The sequence below is a fragment of the Taudactylus pleione genome, unplaced genomic scaffold, assembly GCF_031769625.1.
Source record: "Taudactylus pleione unplaced genomic scaffold, aTauple2 ptg000085l, whole genome shotgun sequence".
NCBI lineage: Eukaryota > Metazoa > Chordata > Amphibia > Anura > Myobatrachidae > Taudactylus > Taudactylus pleione.
Genome location: NW_028284487.1, coordinates 8,359,616 through 8,379,878, shown reverse-complemented (window position 1 = coordinate 8,379,878; position 20,263 = coordinate 8,359,616). Strand labels below are relative to the sequence as shown.

Sequence of the window (20,263 nt, the reverse complement as noted above, 5' to 3'; positions counted from 1 at the left end):
ACTATAATACGTTCATGACATGTCATATATTGTTTATTATATTTGATTGTTGGTGGTGCTCCCAAAGCACAATTATAGTATATAGCACAAAAAGGAAAGGGGAGAAAGTGAGGGCTTGTTGCTGGGGCTCTTATATACTTTTGATTATAAGTGTTTTATATATGTTGAATATTATCTGACGACAACATTTTTGGACAGCACAATTACAAGTATATGGACAGTGCATGCCATGTTTTCTGGGATTCTGTTGATCTGATGCACATGCTATAAACTTATACAGAATCTGAAAGAAATCTGCTTGCACCGCTAATGTTTATGGAGGAATTTGCTTATATTCTTTTATAGGTGGTATAGTGTGGTAATTGATCTATGTTAACCTTATCTGGTCTATGAGAGATTTAATTTTGGTAGCTTATATCGGTTGAAAGATATAGAAGTTCTCCTCTATTTTAGAACTTGGACTATCGGTACAACTGTTATACAATATGCATTTGTAGAAGCTATGCACTCAGAGTGAAATGAACTAATTCATGCATGAAAGGTGTATCATGAGATTCAAATAACAAATTACACAGTTGAACTGTGACACATTGTCAACAAGATATTCTGTGCAACACTTATGCAAAAATGTGGTAATGCACAATATACAGTACATTGATATTTTATGGGTCTGCAATTATATGTGATGAATTGAAAGAATTAAAGTACGCTTATGCACTACTTTCTTTGAAATTTTGTGTTATTTAACAAATTGGATTTCTTATGTGAGATAGTCCTACAAATGATTTTGCTCTGTGTGTGTACCCGGGCATTTATACTTCCCTGACTGTACAATTAAACCTACTGCCATACCATACTGAATATGCCCAATCTCGTCTGATGTTGGAAGCTATACAGTATTGGGCTTGGTTAGTACTGGGATGGGAGACCACCTGGGAATACCAGGTACTGCAGGTAATTAATACAGGAAGTTAATTGGTATTAATGGTACACAACATTGCATCAGTTTATTGAGTTGTTAAGGGTTACCAGGGTATCTACACGCTTAAACAATACAATATCTGTAAGAGTGTGTTAATATAGGAGATCTTTTACCCTATTTGAAATATTTTTGCCACAGAGTGTAACATAAAGAAATATACCTTATGTACACCTAATACATTTATGTAAATTATACACTATATCTAGTGAGAATACAAGTTATTTTTGAGGAAATATATTAAAAATATAAAAAAATAACATAAAAATAAAAAAATATGTAGCATGTGTGCCCTCTAATTAATTTTTAAAGTACTATTAAAAGTTATATTTTATATGAATCTAATATGAATTCATATTTAAGAGTGCCCCAGCAACAAGCCCTCACTTTCTCCCCTTTCCTTTTTGTGCTATACACGATCAGATTCTCTGCAGAACTGGGATGAGCTCTGACTATGATCATTTAAAACTGAACGGATATATTTCAGCTGAAATCTGTAACTCACAATAAGCTAGGTTAGAAACAACTGTTAATTAGTGATGTGCGGTGAGGTAAATGGCTGGGGAGGCACTGACTAATATCAGAGCCAGATTAACAGATACATATATGAACCCAAGGATTCATGTGGGCATTATACAAAGGTGCAGCAGTATATAGTGCTGGAAATTTGGTGTGTTTTAATCAGGATAGTGCGGAAAAGGAAGACAGGGGAGGCAGCGCCTCACCTGCCATACACATTTTACTCCAGAGTTTTGACTGTAAACATTATCAGAACAATACAAAGAAGATATTTATAATATTTTCTTTACATTTTTCTTATTATTTTTATAGTCAAAACTCTGGAGTATACTGAAATATGACAGGAGAGGCTCTGCCTCACCTCACCGCACATCACTGCTCTAAAGTACTTATCACAAAATGGAACATTTTGTTTTGGAATGAGTTCAATGAGTTAATAAAAAATAATAATAGGTGAGACACTTAGGGGTCTACTGATCAATAAATATTTGCGGGATGACTTCCGGTGGGCGGAGCAACTGAGTTGGCCGCGTTTTAGCTGAGCTCCGTACCTGGCATATCTACTTGGCTAAATTTTGCTCACTCAGGCAAAGTATCACTGACCACAAGTGTTCCCCTAGACAGGGGAATATACATGGAATATACATGGGACAGCCTGGGAACATTTGATAGCCAGAACGGAGCGCATATATATCCCCGGAGTGTGGCCCCCTTAGCGCGAAAACACTTGGTGCCATCTTAAGCCAGTACACCATTGTGGGACTGTCCTTACTGATACCCCTACCAAACGGGGTCTGCACACGGAGCACCATGATGCTGGGCGTCTTTAATACCTGGCGCAGAAGATTGCTCCCCCTGGAAGTGGTGAGGGACACCTTATGATCGCTGTCACCCCAAGTGCCGCTTACCTGTAGGCGAATCGGTGGTTCCTCCATTAGCCACGGCAGCCTGGTTCTACTGGAGGGACGGCAGTGAGTGGTGGTGATTGACGACACATCTGCTGTTATCCTGTGGGTGGTGACTCACCGGCATCAGCGATAGTGTCCCCTATCTGTCCCTCCTATCAACAGTGTGTGCGGTCCAGGGGCATACCATCATTATCCCTCTCTGCTCACTGACTGAGAGCTCAGGAGCCTGGTAGTAATTGGGTCGTTAATGGGCCCCATCCACCTGGGCTTATCTGGTGCCACTGCTGCTGGACCCTTGTGATTGATGTGGAGTCAGCGGCTGCCTCCAGTGTCCCTGGAATCGAAGTGTCACCTGCGGAAATTCCCTGGCATCTTCCCCCGTTCACACGCAGCAACTGTTCTGATGACGGCTGTGTCCCCTTCTGATGGTTTGTGCAGGTCTCTGCTATTCATTTTTCCTGTGGCTGGGTGAAGTTGTGTTGTCCCTTCTGCCATTTACAGGGAGTCCAGAGGGTCGAAGGGGTTGCTGTTGACCACCATATCCTTGAAGGGTTCTGGACTTCATTATTTTCCCACCTTCACACCCTGCTCTGCTGAAGTGACATAGGTGAACTGTATGCTCGATTTACTGTATATTACAGGGGTTTTGTGAGTATACTTATTACATACTTACAGTGACAACCACGTATTGTTGTTGAAGTGTTTATTGTATATTTTATCTTGGCCACTTATTTCTGGTCATATATTCTCTGATCATAATTCTCTCTTTCCCCTTTTTCTGACATACATTTAAAGCTAGCTTAATCTGTTAGGAAGGTGAATTTTATTTGTTATACAACTGCTGCCACCTACTGTTCGCAACACAACCCATACGTATTTTGGTTTTAGGTGGAATACAATAGTTTATAGCATCTATTTGACCTTTTGCTATTTTCAAATAATTGTATTTGGTATATGGAGAAATATTTTACTAAATCCATACCTCCACTACCACAGAGAACACCTTCTCGCACGATGGTTAAACCAAATAAAACCCCTGCGAAGGCAGGTGCTTCCCCTTCCTCACCCACATAGACTTCACCTGTTGATCAATCTGATATGAGGAAAACTGATTCTGTAGTCCCAAACCCAGACATAGCGGTTGCATTGCTAAGCGCTATCATGCCTAAAATAGATGAAAAATATGAAACACTTAAACCTTTAATGGATAAGAAATTCCTTGAATTTCTTCCAGAAATGGAGGAAAAATTGGATCAATTTGTCCCTAAAATTGATAAGAGGCTAGATAAAATTCAAACCTCTCCAGATACAGCTTTATCCAAAATATCGGAACATTCTAATAGATTAGATGCTGTTGAACAGAGAACGAGTGACGTGGAAGATCAATTGCATACTTTACAAAAATCACACGATTCCTATGTAACCTCCCGCAAGTTGCTACTAGAAAACCTCGACGTAACAATCTGAGGTTTATAGGCATACCTGAACAGGTAAAGGGATCTGCTTTATTCGAATATTTGGGAGAAACCTTAATCACAACTCTTGATATCCAAGATGATGTAGGGATACCTCAAATAGAGAGAGCACATAGACTTGGCCCAGAGAGAGAGGGTCCGGTAAATAGGCCAAGACCTGTGATTGCGAAATTCTTAGACTATAGAGTTAAAGAAAGAATTCTATCAGCTTTCAAAAGACAGAAAGACTTTTGAAAAATCACCGTATACTGATTTTCCAAGATTTCTCTGTTATGGTTGCACAAAAACGCAAAGAGTTCTCCCCAATATGCAAATACTTGGTGGAACACAATAAGAGATTCGCATTACTATATCCAGCAAAACTGAAAGTTACTGACAATGGCCATACACTATTTTTTGATAGCCCTGACAAAGCACGTACACATTTTTTTCCGATTCTCTCTCCCAGAAATTCACCTAATCATTCTCGCTTGAATTCTTCTATTAATACTTAAAAATTGATTGGTGATTTGATGTTTCTTTAACAAATTCCATTATTCTCCTTTTGTGTTTTGTTTCTATGTATTCTGTAAAAATATGGAAATTCTTGGTGAATGGGAATGGGACATCCCACTTCATGTCTTTATTTACATTATATTGTTATTTGTTTTTGTTTAAATTGTTTTTTGTTGGTATATACTCACTGAGGTCTGAGAAATGTATTCAGACTCGGTATAAAAAGATATGAAAAAGTTTTGAAGCATATTTTATATTTGAAGTATTTCAATGATACGGTGTTGTTCTATGAACCAAGCCCGGGTTCTGATTTTTTGTCATATTTACAATTAATTCTCTCTGCTGGCTGGGACAGGGGGGATTTGGTTATTTTTATAATATACCTTTTAGGTTTACCCTTTAGCATAGATGTTGGATGACTGCCTCCATAAACAATATGACATCTTCTGACTCTCAACTATTTCAAAACATCAAGGTTACTTCTTGGAATGTAGGGGGGTCTCAACACACCACTTAAGCGCAAAAAAATAATTATGTCATTAAAAAAACTAAAACCTGACATAACTTTCCTACAAGAGACTCATTGGAAACAGGGTAATGATTCTATTTTAAAGGACTGTTGGATTAATGAGTGTTTATCGGCCTCATACCGTACAAAAACTAGAGGTGTAGCTATCCTACTTGCTAGACATTTACCATACACCATACTATTTTCTACCTCAGATCCAGAGGGACGCTACATATTGGTGGACATTCAAATTTATGACACCAAATACACATTACTAAACCTATATGCCCCTAATAATGACCAACAGGCCTTTTTTCAATCTGTAACTCAACTGTTACATAACAGAGTCAATTTTAATTTAATAATAGGAGGAGATTTGAACACAGTAGCCAACCCAATGATAGATAAATCATCAACTCCAGCAAACCCTTTAACCACTCATTGGACACATGTTCCACAACTTATGAATGATCATAATGTAACGGATGTCTGGAGACTACATAATTGCACGGACAGATCATATACTTTCTACTCAGCAGTTCACGGATCTTTTTCACGAATAGACTACATCTTAATATCCACAACCCTTCTTTCTGACATAGTAACTACCTCAATAGGGGACATTGCAATATCTGACCACGCACCAGTATCAGTTACTTTGGCTATAAAATCCAATTATTCCCACTCCTTCCTATTTCATATCTGTATAATTCTGAACAATTCCGTAAATATTTGGTGACAAAATGGACAGATTTTATAGATAATAATTTAAAACACTGGGATACCCCCATTTTATTCTGGGAAACGTCCAAAGCGGTAATGCATCCAAAGCGGTAATGCGGATATCCTATCTTACATAGCAAAGAGAAATAAAGATAACAAGGCACAATATGTAGAATTACAAAGAAACCTACAAATAACATTGACGGATTATATTTCCCAACCAACTCCAGCCACTCAATCGACATACCTAGAAGCAAAACAACTTTTAGATAGTTTTGTGCTTGCACAGGCACAAACAAAACTAGATCATACGAAACACAAGTACTTTAAATGGGGCAATAAGACCGGCACATTGTTGGCAAATATGACAAAAAGTTTTAGAAAAAGACACCATATAACTGCCATTAGAGACACTCATACACAGTTATTACTTACTAAGAACACAGACATAACTAAAATATTTCAGGAATATTTTAAAAACCTGTATACCGCGAATACCCATGATCCTGCCCTATTGACAAAAATATTGGATGAAGCAGCATTGCCATGCTTAACACCTCTACAATGTGAGGAACTAGAAAGCGATATCACCGAAACTGAAATAGCTGCTACAATCTCCTCCATGCACCTTAACAAATCTCCAGGCCCTGATGGCTATTCGGTAGAATATTACAACATATTGCAACATGAGATGGTCCCAACCCTATGTGCGTTATTTAAAAAAATAAGAGAGGATACCCCTTGTTACCCAAATTGTAATCAAGCATATACTTCTTTAATCTCGAAACCTAATAAAGACTTGACTTTAATGTCGTCATATCGCCCAATCACCTTGCTAAATATTGATTTCAAAATATTAGCTAAAATATTGGCAAATCGCCTTCAGACTTTCTTTGCTGCCCTACTTACCCCTCATCAATTAGGCTTTACAAAAGGAAGACGTTCAGTGAAAGGCATACGCACCGCAATAGCAGCAGTAATGGCAGTTAATTTGCAACCTGAGACCCCACCTATGCTCTTGAGTCTTGATGCCACCAAGGCTTTTGATATGGTCTCATGGCCTTATCTCCATGCGATTCTGGATAGAAGGGGATTTGGCCCAGTGTTTCAGTCACTTATCAAATTTTTTTACACACAACCAACAACATCACTGCTTATTAATGGAACTATAGGGGACGGAATAACGATGACTAGGGGCACTAGACAGGGCTGCCCACTTTCCCCTATGCTTTTTAACCTGGCACTGGACCCTATGTTAAGAATATTGCAAAGCTGGACACACTTTAAGGGAATTATGGTTGGTACAGAAACTGTTAAAATGTCGGCATTTGCAGATGACGTTCTCTTATTTATCTCTGAACCCCGGAGAATACTCAGCTCGTTAATAAGGTGAATTTCGGAAATTGGATCAGTTTCCGGCTTTGAAGTAAATTTTGAAAAATCAAAGGCACTTTATTTGAAAAAGGGCTGTGCGAGGCCATCTTGGTTTAGAGAAACTCCAATTGAAAGGACAACTAAATGTATTTCTTATCTGGGGATCCAGTTACCTAAATACCTGCAAAACCTATACACAATCAATATGAAACATATTTTACATAGTATCAAACAAGATATTGAAAGATGAAAACACCTCAATATTTCTTATATGGGTCGTGCCAATTTAATAAAGATGATTCTATTTACTAGACTGCTCTATCCACTCCAGTCTCTTCCTATTTTACTGACCAAAAGGGACACAGCAGAAATAGAAAAACTGATGAGAACATTCCTATGGAAGGGTGGCAGGGCCAGAATTAGTATGGTGCGTCTTCAACAACACAAATCGAATGGGGGCATCAATATGCCAAACATTACTTTGTATGGGCATGCTGCACATCTCCGTTATCTAAGAGATTGGATTCACAATAAAAATGAATATGCCAACACGACATTGGAAACAGCCTTTCTGGGCAATATCAACATTATATCCTTCTTACATAAACATGATGAGGGAATACCGGAATCGATTCAAACCAATCCCCTTCTAATGACTACCAGAAAGCTATGGCATATTTTACGCCACAAACATTTATTGAACCCATATTTTTCTTTACACCTCCCACTTCTACACAACCCAAATTTTCTACAGGTAATGCGGGACACCCTTTTACATTATGGCATAGAGGAGGAATCACTTCTATCAGACAATTGATGGACATCACTTTAAGAAAACCCTTAACATTAACCCAAATTAGAGAGAAATACCTAATTGTTAGTGCCTCACCCCTGTCATACTACCAAGCACAACACTATATGGCTCAACTCTCCAGAAAATTTGCCCCGAATGATTATATTAATGACCTAGATACGTTCCTCACTACGGAGAACCCTCAAAACAAGGCCATATCACAACATTATTTGTTCTTACATAACACTCTAGATTACAATACTCAACATACAGGTTTAGCACAGTGGAAGGAATACTTTCCGTCTTTGTCCATAGAGCATTTATTACGATCATTTGAACAATCGGTCAAGCTAGTGCCAGCAACTTCTTACACAGGACTTTTCTTAAATATACTACATAGAACCTATCTCACCCCTCATCGTAGACATGTAATGGGACTGTTGGAGAATTCTAACTGTCTTCGTTGCGGAGCACAGGATGCGGAATTGATGCACTGTCTCTGGAACTGCCCAATTATATGTGGCTTTTGGGTTTTGGTGGGAAATTATGTCAATAGATATCTGGTGAATTGCCTTCCATTAACACCTGAGTGGGCAATTTTCGGTATTACACCTACGGAAACTAAAGTACCAAGAGGGGTTAAAAAACTATTAACTATTATCTCAGCGGCAGCAAAGAAATGCATTTTACAAATATGGTTACAAGCCACTGCACCTACACTAACGATGTTTCAGGGAAAACACTGGAGTGGCTTGGAGCCACGCTCCAGAAAGAAAAGTTCACGGAAATGTTCTTTTCCACTTGGGAAAGTTACATCGAAACGTTGTCTCAATCATTGAAGGAATAATTATAGAAATGTTTTAGAAACACACTCTGGTATGAATCACGTACTTGCGCAAATGATCCCCCAATATCACTTTAACATATAAAATTATTCTGTTGGGAGTTTTGAGAAGATGTCAGGAGCCCGGGCTTACATACATGTTACATATCACATATCTTATAATACGAATTTGTCAATGTTTTCCGTATATATATATATATATATATATTGTTTTATTAACTGTATTGCAATGACGTATTGATGAAGATATTTACTGATTATTTCATCGTATCAGATATTCGATATTGATCCTTTTTCTCTTTTATGTTTATGTTATAATTGTGTTATTGTTTATATGAATATCTATTTTGAATGTGTACTTTTGTAATTTTGTATACAATTATTATGCTTCAATAAAGAAAATTTTATTAAAAAAAAAATATTTGCGGGATACCCCCTGAAAATATTAAGTATTCTTTCATGTACAGGGGATCACAGCAGACATCCACCACAAAAAGCAGGTCCCACATGTTTCTATGGGAGCTGCTTTATTGCTGAATTTCATTCCGAAGCTTGGCCCTGGCGCTGCTGTAGCCTATGAGGCTATACTTTGCAGAAATTACCAGAAGACGGTTCTGCAGGAACCCTCCCCAACAATAGCTGCCACACATGTGCGGTCAGCAGATCACATATGCACAAAAGTGCTGCAGCGTCCCAATAGAGAGGTGAGGTGATCGCATTTTTAATACATCCTGGCAAATCGTAATTTTTTTTATTGCAATTATTGGGTCCAACAAGACCCGATAATTAATAAATATGACCCGTGGAGAGATTCTAATCAAGCTTACTAACAGTGCTCATTGAGCTCCCTCACTTACTTATCTGTCTTTTCTTAGAATTACATTCAGAGTGGTTAATCCCATTAGGCGCTAGTAAGTGCAGCTATATGCTCACAGATATTTGTTCGCAGCCCAATAGGACTCCTTGTTGCTGCTGGTGCTGCTGCAGCATCCCCATAGTGATGGAGGTGCACTAACTTTACGTGCATGACCTCCAACCTAATGCACTACTGCCATAGGTGCAGGGGCGCCTAGAGGGGGGGAGCGGGTACAATTTACCCGGGCCCGGGCTTCCAGAGGGGCCCGGAGGGGGCCCGGGTCCGGCGCCGCCCCCCCTCCCTCCTCACTATCTCCCAGCACACAGCCTGTGCTGAGATGCAGTGGGAGATTGCTGTGGCTGCTGCTTAGCAGCTGCGAGCAATCTCCTATGCGTGAGGGGGGGAGCAATCACACTGATCGCGCCCCCCTGGCTTTGCACCGGGCTGAGTGGCTCGCAGCGTCCCCCTCCCCGGCTATGCGGCGCTGCAAATGTATACTTGTTTTTACTTTTTTATTCGAGGGGGCATGGCCACGCCTCTCGTGATTAGGCCATGCCCCCTCTTTACCGGGGCCCGGCAGCGCTCTCAACGACCCTGCATAGGCGTGCGCAGGTGCCAGCACAGGGGATGCCACTTCAGCACTTCCTCCTCTGATGGGACATGGACTACCCCGTCCCCCCTCCCTCCGGGATATATACTTCTCACCTGGAATCAAAAAGCCATCCAGGTGACTAGTCTATGTCCCATTGGGAGGTGTGAATGGGGTAGTCCATGACCTGGTGGAGGGGGAAGTGCCGAAGTGACATCCCCTGAGCTGGCACCTGTGCACGCCTATGACTACTTCGCATGTGCAGCTTTACTACGTCTTCTTCTCTATCCTCCATAGGACTAGGAGGTGCCCCTGAGTGTCCCGTGAGGGAGACCGTGCTATAGAGACATAACGGTGCCAGTACCTACCACTGTGTCACCACCGCTGGGCAATCTATACATTCCACTGCCACCGCTGAGTGTATATACAGGTGTTTGCTCCAGACACTGCAAACCACCTGCATTAACCTGCTCCTGGCTGGATCTGTCATACAGTGTGTTCCTGCATTGCATTCTTGCTGCATTAACCCTGTGTTCTTTCTGGTTAATAAACCAATCCCTGGTTAAGCCATTCTTCGTGTGGACTGACCTCTATCACACACCGCTGACACCTATCAACACGAAGATTCTGCCAATACAGGACAAGATCGGGCCCCGAGGTGGGCAAATTGCAGAACCATTGCCAGCATTTCTATGCCATTGAAACGGCATCTTGCCCCCTCACACCTAATAGGATTGACCCCAGAGAATGTGCTGAGTGATATCTGTTGGAATGGAGCTGTGGGTGTTTGTCAAAAACAAATTAAAGAAAATGTTGGGAGCGCAATAATAATAAATCTAAAAGTTTAATATCAAATGATCTAATTTTGAATAAGAAATATACATTTAAACAATGTCAATATGGACAATTGTATCATCAAATCATCTGGTAAAAATATATCAGCAGTAAATGAATTGACATAAATGTATAAAAGAGAAACAATTAAGACAGTAATACCCTACAATATGGAAACATGTGGGATATGACCAGTTGAAGATTGCATATGGATCTCTTGAAGATTATCCATTAATAGACATACTTTAGCTCCAGATGTGTATATGATCATGAAAATAAATAGTCTTGTGCAAAGTCATATGAAACAATGTCGCTTTTAATGTTGTTATATCTATGCACCGATGTGAATGGTTTCACAACAGAGCAATCACGGATATTGGGTAAAATCTGAAAAAAAATAATTTGTCTTGCTGGTAGCGAAATGTATCCACTCTGAATGAGCGAGACAATGTCTCTCCTGATATTCGGCTGCTGATAGTTAAAGTTAAAAAAAGTTGTTTGAATAGTCAGCGTTAACCTGTAGTCAGTGTTGTCCCAGCTGACTGCGGCATACGGAGGGCAGTGTCCGGATTGCCGCTCCGGCGATGTGAACAGCCACTTGGAAAAGATCCTTGTCCTGTATCCCGTGAGTGGAGCTCCGTCCGCTGAGCAACAGACAGGTAGCAATGCTGGTTAGAGGGTCAGTCAGCACATACGGTGTGTCCCGCTTAGTCTAGGACTTTGTGAAAGGAGGTGCTGTAGTAGCCGACAGGTTTAAATAATCCGATAGCATGTGAAGCGCCGTAGAGTCTCATAAATGAGATGACAGTAAATCTGGCCACACACTAGACCAACTTACATCCAACCAGCCAACTTGTTGATTGATTGGAATGAAAATCAGGTAATGTATGGGAGTAAATGATAATCAGCAATTTGCTCCTAAATGCCAGAAAACAGATGAAAATGGTCGTTCAGACAAGTTTGCTAAATGTGTGATCTAAACAATTTGTTGAAACAAAAGTTTTTGTCCATTTTCCCACATTTGGGAGCAAATTGCTGATTGTCATTTGCTTTCATACCTTACCAGATTTTCATTCCAACCAATCAACTAGTTGGATGGTTGGACAGAAAATCTTTACGTGTGTACCCAGCTTAGACTGCTTCTTGAGGAAACGGCAGGAGCCGAGAAACGCGTCAAGCTGGTCATTCCACTTGCTACAATTGCACCCTCTGGGTTCCCTCCCTTTGCACTGACATCCGCCCGGCATCTCCAGCTTATGCTGTAGTAATACAGCTGAACATTGAAGGGGCTCCAACTGACACACACGGCCACGAGTGAACTCGTCAAAAGATCTTATCCGGACAGACCTGCGTTGTGGAAATCCCCTAAACCGGAGTTTGAAGGTACCATATTGACTTCATTAATGGCACACGACTGATCCTCTCTGCTGGTGTGTGCACCACATTATTGTTCCTGTACCCCACAGTAGATCCCAGCATTGGGACTATTATACTGTTCAAGCAAACCTTATTTTCATAGAAGGAGACTGTATTAGCGGTGCTCATTTGAGAAGGAGCGGTGCTCATTTGGGAATTTATTATTAATAACATCACTGTGCATAAGGATTGAGATTTGATTTTAATCCCTTTATTTCTGGCTGCTCACATGGATGTACCATGAACTAACTCAGCCGCTGATACTTATCAGATTATACACAAGACTGGAGGATTTCTATTTTATTCATCCCGCCTGAACTGGACATTATTGTTACATATTGGCAACATAGTTGCACTTTATTGGAGAATTGATACCTCAGTCATCAATTATGGCAGCTTCCAGACTAGGGTTTACAAATCATCCTTAGGATCACTGTATCCATTGTTTTGTCATCATTTGGCTATATCTTTTTTATCTTTTTTAGCTAATATGTTCATGTCACTGATTAATGTCATTGCTATATATGTGTATTTTTATTAATTATTTTTGTTCTCTGGGTATTTTTATTTTCATGTCTATAAAGATTTTGTATTTTATTCTATGATTTGTGAGACTCTACATTCTTGATGGTCTGTGATATTTCTTCTTTTAGTGGATTTATTATTTAATTATTAGAAATACCTAGGCCTCTAGAGATAGCGCTCCTTTTTGTCTTGTAAAGTTTGTTAAATGTTTGATCTAAACTATTTGTTCAAACAACAGTTTTGGTCCATTTTCCAGCGTTTGGGAACAAATTGCTTATTGTATTCCTTACCAGATTTTCATTCCAACCAATCAACAAGTTGGCTGGTTGAATGTAAGTTGGTCTAGTGTGTGGCCAGCTTAAGGCAAAATCTAGCACGTTTCTCGGCCTATGTGGTCCTGGCCGTTTCCTCAGAGGTAATAAACCTTACTTCACAGGGAATTCAAGTTATACCTTTGCCAATCACTATAATTAAGGACAGGTGTGTGATATCCTTTGTCTTAGTTCTTTCATGATATAGAAAAAAACACCCTGTTCTTTGGGTTGTTGTATCATTTGTTAGAAAGTGGCTAACAGCACTTGTCTTAATACTTAGTTAAGATAGAAAGGCAACAAAATATAATTAATTTAAATATGTACATACATATCTTATAAAAATATAATAATAATAAAAAATATATATAAATATAAAAACTTACTCTCAATAAATCTGTAACATAAAAACCTAACAGAGAATTAGATTAGAGAATATTTAAATTAACCTATGAATTTTTCTTAGCAGACTTATGTATTATAAAGATATTAACAGCACCTTATTTATAGAAAATACACAGATTTTGAGATTTATTAATCTAACAATAGGAGACCAGTACGGCTGGTATCTAATTAAAAATGAATATACTCATGTGACAATCAAACATAGAAAATTAGTATAAGTAATTAAAAATTGCACATTAATTTTTAGTTTAAACTTAAATAAGCTATAATACAATATGTATATCGTAACATCAGTGAAATGACAAGAAAAGAAAAGAAGGAAATTCTAGGACATATGTTACCATCGGACATGTGAGATGAAATGCAGCATGGACAAACCCACCCCCTTGAGATATATTTAGACTCAAATGAGGGGGAATGTTGACGTCGCACCAAGTCTAAGTACATAGAGAGTAAAAAATAGTCTGTGTCTCTCACTAATAGGTTGCCTTCTAACATCTAACCCAGTTTACTCATAGGGATCTATGGCGTAGACTGGTATACAGTGGAAGGAAGTTCATATGTTATTAAGTTCAACAGTATTATTTAGACCTAATGGTGTCAAAGTATTTAGTTTAAATATCCAGTAGGCTTCTCGCCTACATTATACTTTAAACCTGTTTCCGTCTCTTTGTGTGGGGTTCACTTTCTCTATGGCCATAATGGTCAGACTTGTCTTATAATTTTTGAGGCAGTTATTGATATGCTGAGAGAGGCTATGTAATTTATAACCCTTTAAAATATTTAATCTATGCTCCAAAAACCTAATGTGTAGGCTGTGAGTACTTCTGTCTACATATTGAATGCCACATTTACATTGTATCATGTAGATCACATATTCTGATCTGCAATTGAGAAAACTTGTGATGTCAAAGCTTTCATGTGTGGTGAAGGATGTGAAACTTGTGCAATTGTTCCCCACATATTGACATTTGATACATTTGTCATGACCACATTTAAAAAAACCTTTAATTGTTCAAAAAGGCCCATGTATAGGTTGGTGTAACTAGGGACAAACTTGGTCCCCATTGCCGTGCCTCTTGTTTGAAGGTTAAATTGTGCATCAAATGAGAAAAAAATTGTGCTCCAAAATAAACCTTATGGATGATAACAAAAAAGTGTGTGCATCCTCTTTCAGTCCCATGTCTGTGCTTAAATAATGATTAACAGCAAGTAGTCCAAACTCATGTGGAATGTTTGTAGATAGTGATTCGACATCACACATTAGTAAAATATATGTGTCCTTCCATATTGTAGTATCAATGAACTATAAAAAATTAGTTGTATCACTGACATAGGACGGAAGAGAGGAAACATATTTTTGCAAGTGTGTGTCTACATAAGCTGACAGATTGGTTGTAAGAGAACCAATCCCTGAAATAATTGGGCATCCTGGTGGAGATTCTAGTGACTTATGCACTTTTGGCAGATGATAATAGGAATTAATGGATGTTCTACAAAAAAAAATTGAAAAATTTCCTTTGAGATCACATTAGAGCTGAAAGCTGTATCAAGGAGGCCTCTTTATTCTAAATTAACAACAAAACCTATGGCTGGATATAAAGAATAATTAAAAGATTGGTTGTCCAGTTGTCTGTGAGCCTCTAGTATAGTGGTCTCCAATGTGCAGCTCGCGAGCTACCGGTAGCTTGCGGTCTTAATTTTGGTAGCTCACCTAGCTGCAGTACTGCAGAGTCAAATAGGAGGAAGGGACCCCTGATGTGTGCATCCGCGTGGCATCGACTCCATGGGCAGAGCCAAAGGGAAGCATGTCAGGTGATTGCTGCAGCCTCACCAGCAATCACCTGATATGCTTCCCCATGGTTCCACCCATGGCGTCTACACTATGGCGGACAAAATGACTCCTGCCCAGCCCGGCTGAAAAATCACAAATAAGCCCTGTTTATAACTTTTGCTCCTCCACTGCACGTACCTCCTTGGAGCCGGTAATTAACAGTAAAATGTGCCTGTGCTTAAATTTTATTTTCAAACTATAACAATATCACTGTAATAATTAAATGCATTGTTATTTTCTTTGAAACATTTGTTTAATTTTCATTAAATTACCTCAATTGTTTGATTATTAGCCGGATTTGTTTTTTCTACAATTTTAGTAGCTCTTCAGGAGGCTTCATTTCTCTAAAGTAGCTCACACCTCAATTAAGGTTGGCGACCACTGCTCTAGTATGTAATCCTCGACATTCTGGTCAACTAGGCCTCCGCCTTTATCGGCTTGCTTGATAAAAATATTTTTATTTTTTATGAGGCTAGATAATGCTAATCTTTCAGCTATAGTCAAGTTATGTCTAAAGGAATAATGATCTTGTTTAGTACAAAGTTCTCTAAATTCATTCATAGTGGTGGTATAGAAACTTTCTATAAATGGACCCCTATATTTTAAAGGATAGAATTCTGATGCTTTTTAAAAAAAAACTTTGACGTCACCTCTTTTTAGAGTATCATATATCAGAACTTCATTATATCTCTCAGTATTGCCACTTTCTTGCAAAAGGGATTCTAGTGTTTCTAGGGCTATAGTATCATCATCATTTAGAACAATTGGAGCCCCTTCTATATTTTGCCTTTCTAATTATTTCAGACAAAAATACCTTTTTCTGCTCAATTTACATGTGTATTTGTTGAGATTGACAAAAAGTGTAAATAGGTTTGGATTAGTGTTGGGGGCAAATTTTAATCCCTTGACTAAAAGATTTTGTTCAGCAGGGGTTAGTTCTTTTTTGGACAAGTTAAAAAATGTTTGTGGTAACTAGTTCCATCTTACATTTCTCATTTGTTTTTGTGACCCTTCCTCCTCTGCTTCTACATCCTCTCTTTTTCTTCTTTTTACAGTTTGTAGGGAATTCATAAAAAGGGCGGTCATGTGAATCATTCTTTCTGGTAAAGTATGAATGTCTATGAGGATCTTGTCTTCTCCTGTCTGTAAATTTATTGGGGGTAATATCTTTTTCCGTGAGTACTTCAAACCTGTAAGAATGATAATGATCATTCCAAGAATTCTTTCTAGGATTACATCTAGATGTGTTGTCATAGTAAGTATGCCGTTTATGATATGGTTTCTATTGGAAAGCATCTTTCCGATTCCTGTCTTTTGGTGTGTATTATTCTGAATGATCTTTATATAGGTTTCTACCATTTGTTTTTAGTGACTGGTACGGTGATTCTTTATAATAGGATATAGATGATTTCTCTGAGAGGCAACTCTCTTTTGTCTATTAAAAGTGTGTACTCTGGGCCTGATTCAGACCCGCTCGCAAGCGCTATGCGCACGCAAGCGGGTCGATGGCCGGGGAGTGCGCATGCGACACGTGCGCAAGCCTGAGAGCGAGCAAGAAATCACTCGCTCCAGGGCTCGCAACAAAACGGGAAGGCTGTCGATGTTGATCGATAGCTCGCCCTGTTTTGTAGGCGGGGAGGGGGGTGGCTGGCCAAATGGAGGCATTCCCGAAGGAACGCCTGCCATTTGAGGGCGGCCCTACTGACATCACTCGTGATGTCAGTAGTTGAGCTTCCTGCTCTATTAGAGCAGGAAGCTCACTCGGGCTTGCGGGAACAAGACCCTACCACAAGGGTCTCATCGCAAGCCCGATGGTCACGACCATCGCCTGGCCACTTGCAAAAGCTGTGGGTGGTCACCCACAGCTTAGCGAATGGCCAGGAGGCCGGCTCCAAAAAAACACCCTGATTCAGAGCGAGCGCTCTGAAAGAGCATCCGGCTCTGAATCAGGGCCTCTGTCATTTGAGTAGTCAGTATACAGACTATCTCTGTATAATTTTTTATCTTTTATCTGAATCAAGGATTTTTCATAGTCCTCTATTTTTCTATTCAATTTAATATTTTTACTTTCAAATTCTGAATGTTTTGAACACACTTAGAAAGAGAGTGTTGTGTTTTCTCAATCTCTTTTTAGATCTCATTCACTTTCTGCTCTCTGTATTTCATTAAAAATCGCATTAAGTGCTTTTGAACATAGATCTAATATTTAAAAGAACAGGATTTAAAAATCCTCAGACCTCTGGAGATCATGTCTTTCTCTAAATATTTTTCAAGTATTACTTGATCCCACCAGTGTCTTGTATCTGATATAAATAAATCCGCTAATTTGTTGAACAATTGATATATATTTGTCTTATTTTCATCTACAAAATTGGTACAATTTGGTAGATCTTCCTCTAGATACTTTTGTCTACGTCCTAAAAGTTCGGATAAACTCCTAAGTAGTGTCACTGTGTAACAGATTTATAGCATTCAAAATAAAAACCACAAAATTAAACAGATGTTGGTTATTGATCAATAAATAATTACTTAACAATTAACATTTATTGGTGGCCTAACTAAAAAACCATATGCTGTGGTTTGAGGTCTGGTTTATATATATGTATATAATATGGATGCAGCTCAACCACAAAAAGGAGGTGGCTAACCTCTAGAGAAGTGTACAAACAAATTAAACAAAATGTTGGGAGCGCAATAATAATAAATCAAAAAGTTTAATATCAAATGATCTAATATTAGAATAAGAAATATAAATATAAACAATGTGAATATGGACAATTGTATCAATCAAATCATCTGGTAAAAATAGATCACCAATAAATGAATTTACATAAATGTGTAAAAGAGAAACAATTAAGACAGTAATACCCTACAATACGAAAAAATGTGGGATATAACCAGTTCATTTCATATGGATCTCTTGAAGATTACCTGACAGGATCCAGCCTGGAATCGGCCTTTACTCTCTGCCGGACTGGTGCCTTTAGGCTCCAAGGCATGCAGACATCAGTGGCAGTGGTGGGTTATGGCTGAGGATTGGACTTGCATGCGTGCGCCCGGACTCCTGTGGGCGCAGCCAAGTTGGTTCATCTCACCTGACCAGTTTCCTCCAATGGCAGTCCTGCTAGTGTCCCAGCTGATCTCAGGATCCAATGACCAGCTGCCTAAGGGTATTTAGGACCGACTCCTGCAACAGCAAGTTGCCTGATCAACAATTGTCACTCCTAGAGTCTTTGTTCCAGGTTCCCTTGGTTTACTTGTTTTCCAGTGTTTCCTTGAGCTACAGTGCAACCAACATCCCTGCCTGTGTGCCTAGTCTCCAGTGTTTCCTTTGAAGCGGCAGTGCAATAATATCTCTGCCTGTGTATTAGTTCCAGTGTTTCCTTTGTACAACAGTGCGACCAACATTTCTGCCTGTGTATAAATGACCAGTGTCTTCCGGAGCAGCAATGAGACTAACATCTTTGCCTTAGTGCTTCATTTCCAGCGACAGTGTGATTACATCTCTGCCTGTGTACTAGTTCCAGTGTTTCCTTTGAGCAACAGTGCAACCAACATCCCTGCCTGTGTATAAATTACCAGCATCTTCCAGAGCAGCAGTGCGACTAACATCTTTACCTGAGTGCTTCACCTCCAGCGACAGTGTGCTTACATCTCTTCCTGTGTGCATTATATGTGCCGTTCCTTGGTGCAAAAGTACGTCCGCATGCCACTACCTGTGTATCCTTTGAGTGCCATCCCGTGGTGCAAAAGTGCATCCGCACACCACTACCTGGGTATCCTTCGAGTGCCACCCCATGATGCAAAATTGCGCTGCACACCACTACCTGTGTATTCATCGAGTGCCACTTACAGTGTACCTCTCTAGTGTCAATTCCAAGTACCTCTCAAGTGCAATCCAGTTGTGAAAAAGTGCATCAGTACGCTATTCCTGGAGTACTCCTCAAGTACTATCTTCTGGTGAAACTCCTTGTGTAACAGTGCCTTTGTTAGGAACTTTCCCTGGGCCATTGATATCTTGAGTCTCTATTCCCACGGATCTTGGATACCTGGTCAAAGGACCATGCCCTGCCTGCAGGGTGCAGCTAAACCCATATCCCCCTTGGAGGGGTCACTGGTGAACATCTCCCTGCAGGTTAGACTCTGCACCATTGACCAGGTCTCGCCAACATCCAAGATCTGTGGATGAGGAGTTCTGATATCCAGGCCTCTCACCCCGAATTCTTCCAAACTTAAGATAACAACTCCTCAGTAGGGGATTCCACAACGGCAAACCTGTTTGATCAGGCCAAAGAAATATGGAAGTCGTGGTTCTCTGGATATCAGGGCTATTCAAGCTCTTGCCTCTCATTTAAAAAACTTGGAAGTAGCACAGCTACAACTTACACAGAATTTTCAGGCACTGTATAAACAATTCTCTAAAATCAAACCCCTCCTGCTTTCTAGAGTTCTTAACTCCGGACATCTGGCTACCTTCCAGCAATTACTAGAGCAAGTACAGGATTCCCTCCTAAAATGTTTTCAATTTATTCCTGAACTTCTAAGTGTTGCCTTCAATTTTTTTGGTTCCTCCTTCACACAGAGTGAAATCAGATATTGGAGTTTCCCATGTGCTAAGCTTTCTGAATGTGAGCGCCAACAGCATAGAGAGCTTTTTATGTGTCTATATTGTGGGAGCTCAGACCATTTTATCAGAGACTGTTCCATTCGCCAGGCTAACTCTGATACCAAAGGTCAGAGATCTTGTTACTAGTTCTCTTTGTTCCCCATCAGCAACCAAACTTTCCTCAGTTTCAGGCAAGAGGTTAAGATCCACCATGTTAAAGAGGGTACAACTTTTTTACGGGGGTCCCGTAACAAGTCTTTCAGTGTGGG

At 39.6% G+C, this 20,263-nt stretch overlaps 1 pseudogene; it reads left to right on the top strand.

Annotated features, from left to right (window-relative positions):
* Positions 1-838: 838 nt before the first annotated feature.
* Positions 839-957, top strand: LOC148530740 (5S ribosomal RNA; annotated as a pseudogene).
* Positions 958-20,263: the final 19,306 nt, after the last annotated feature.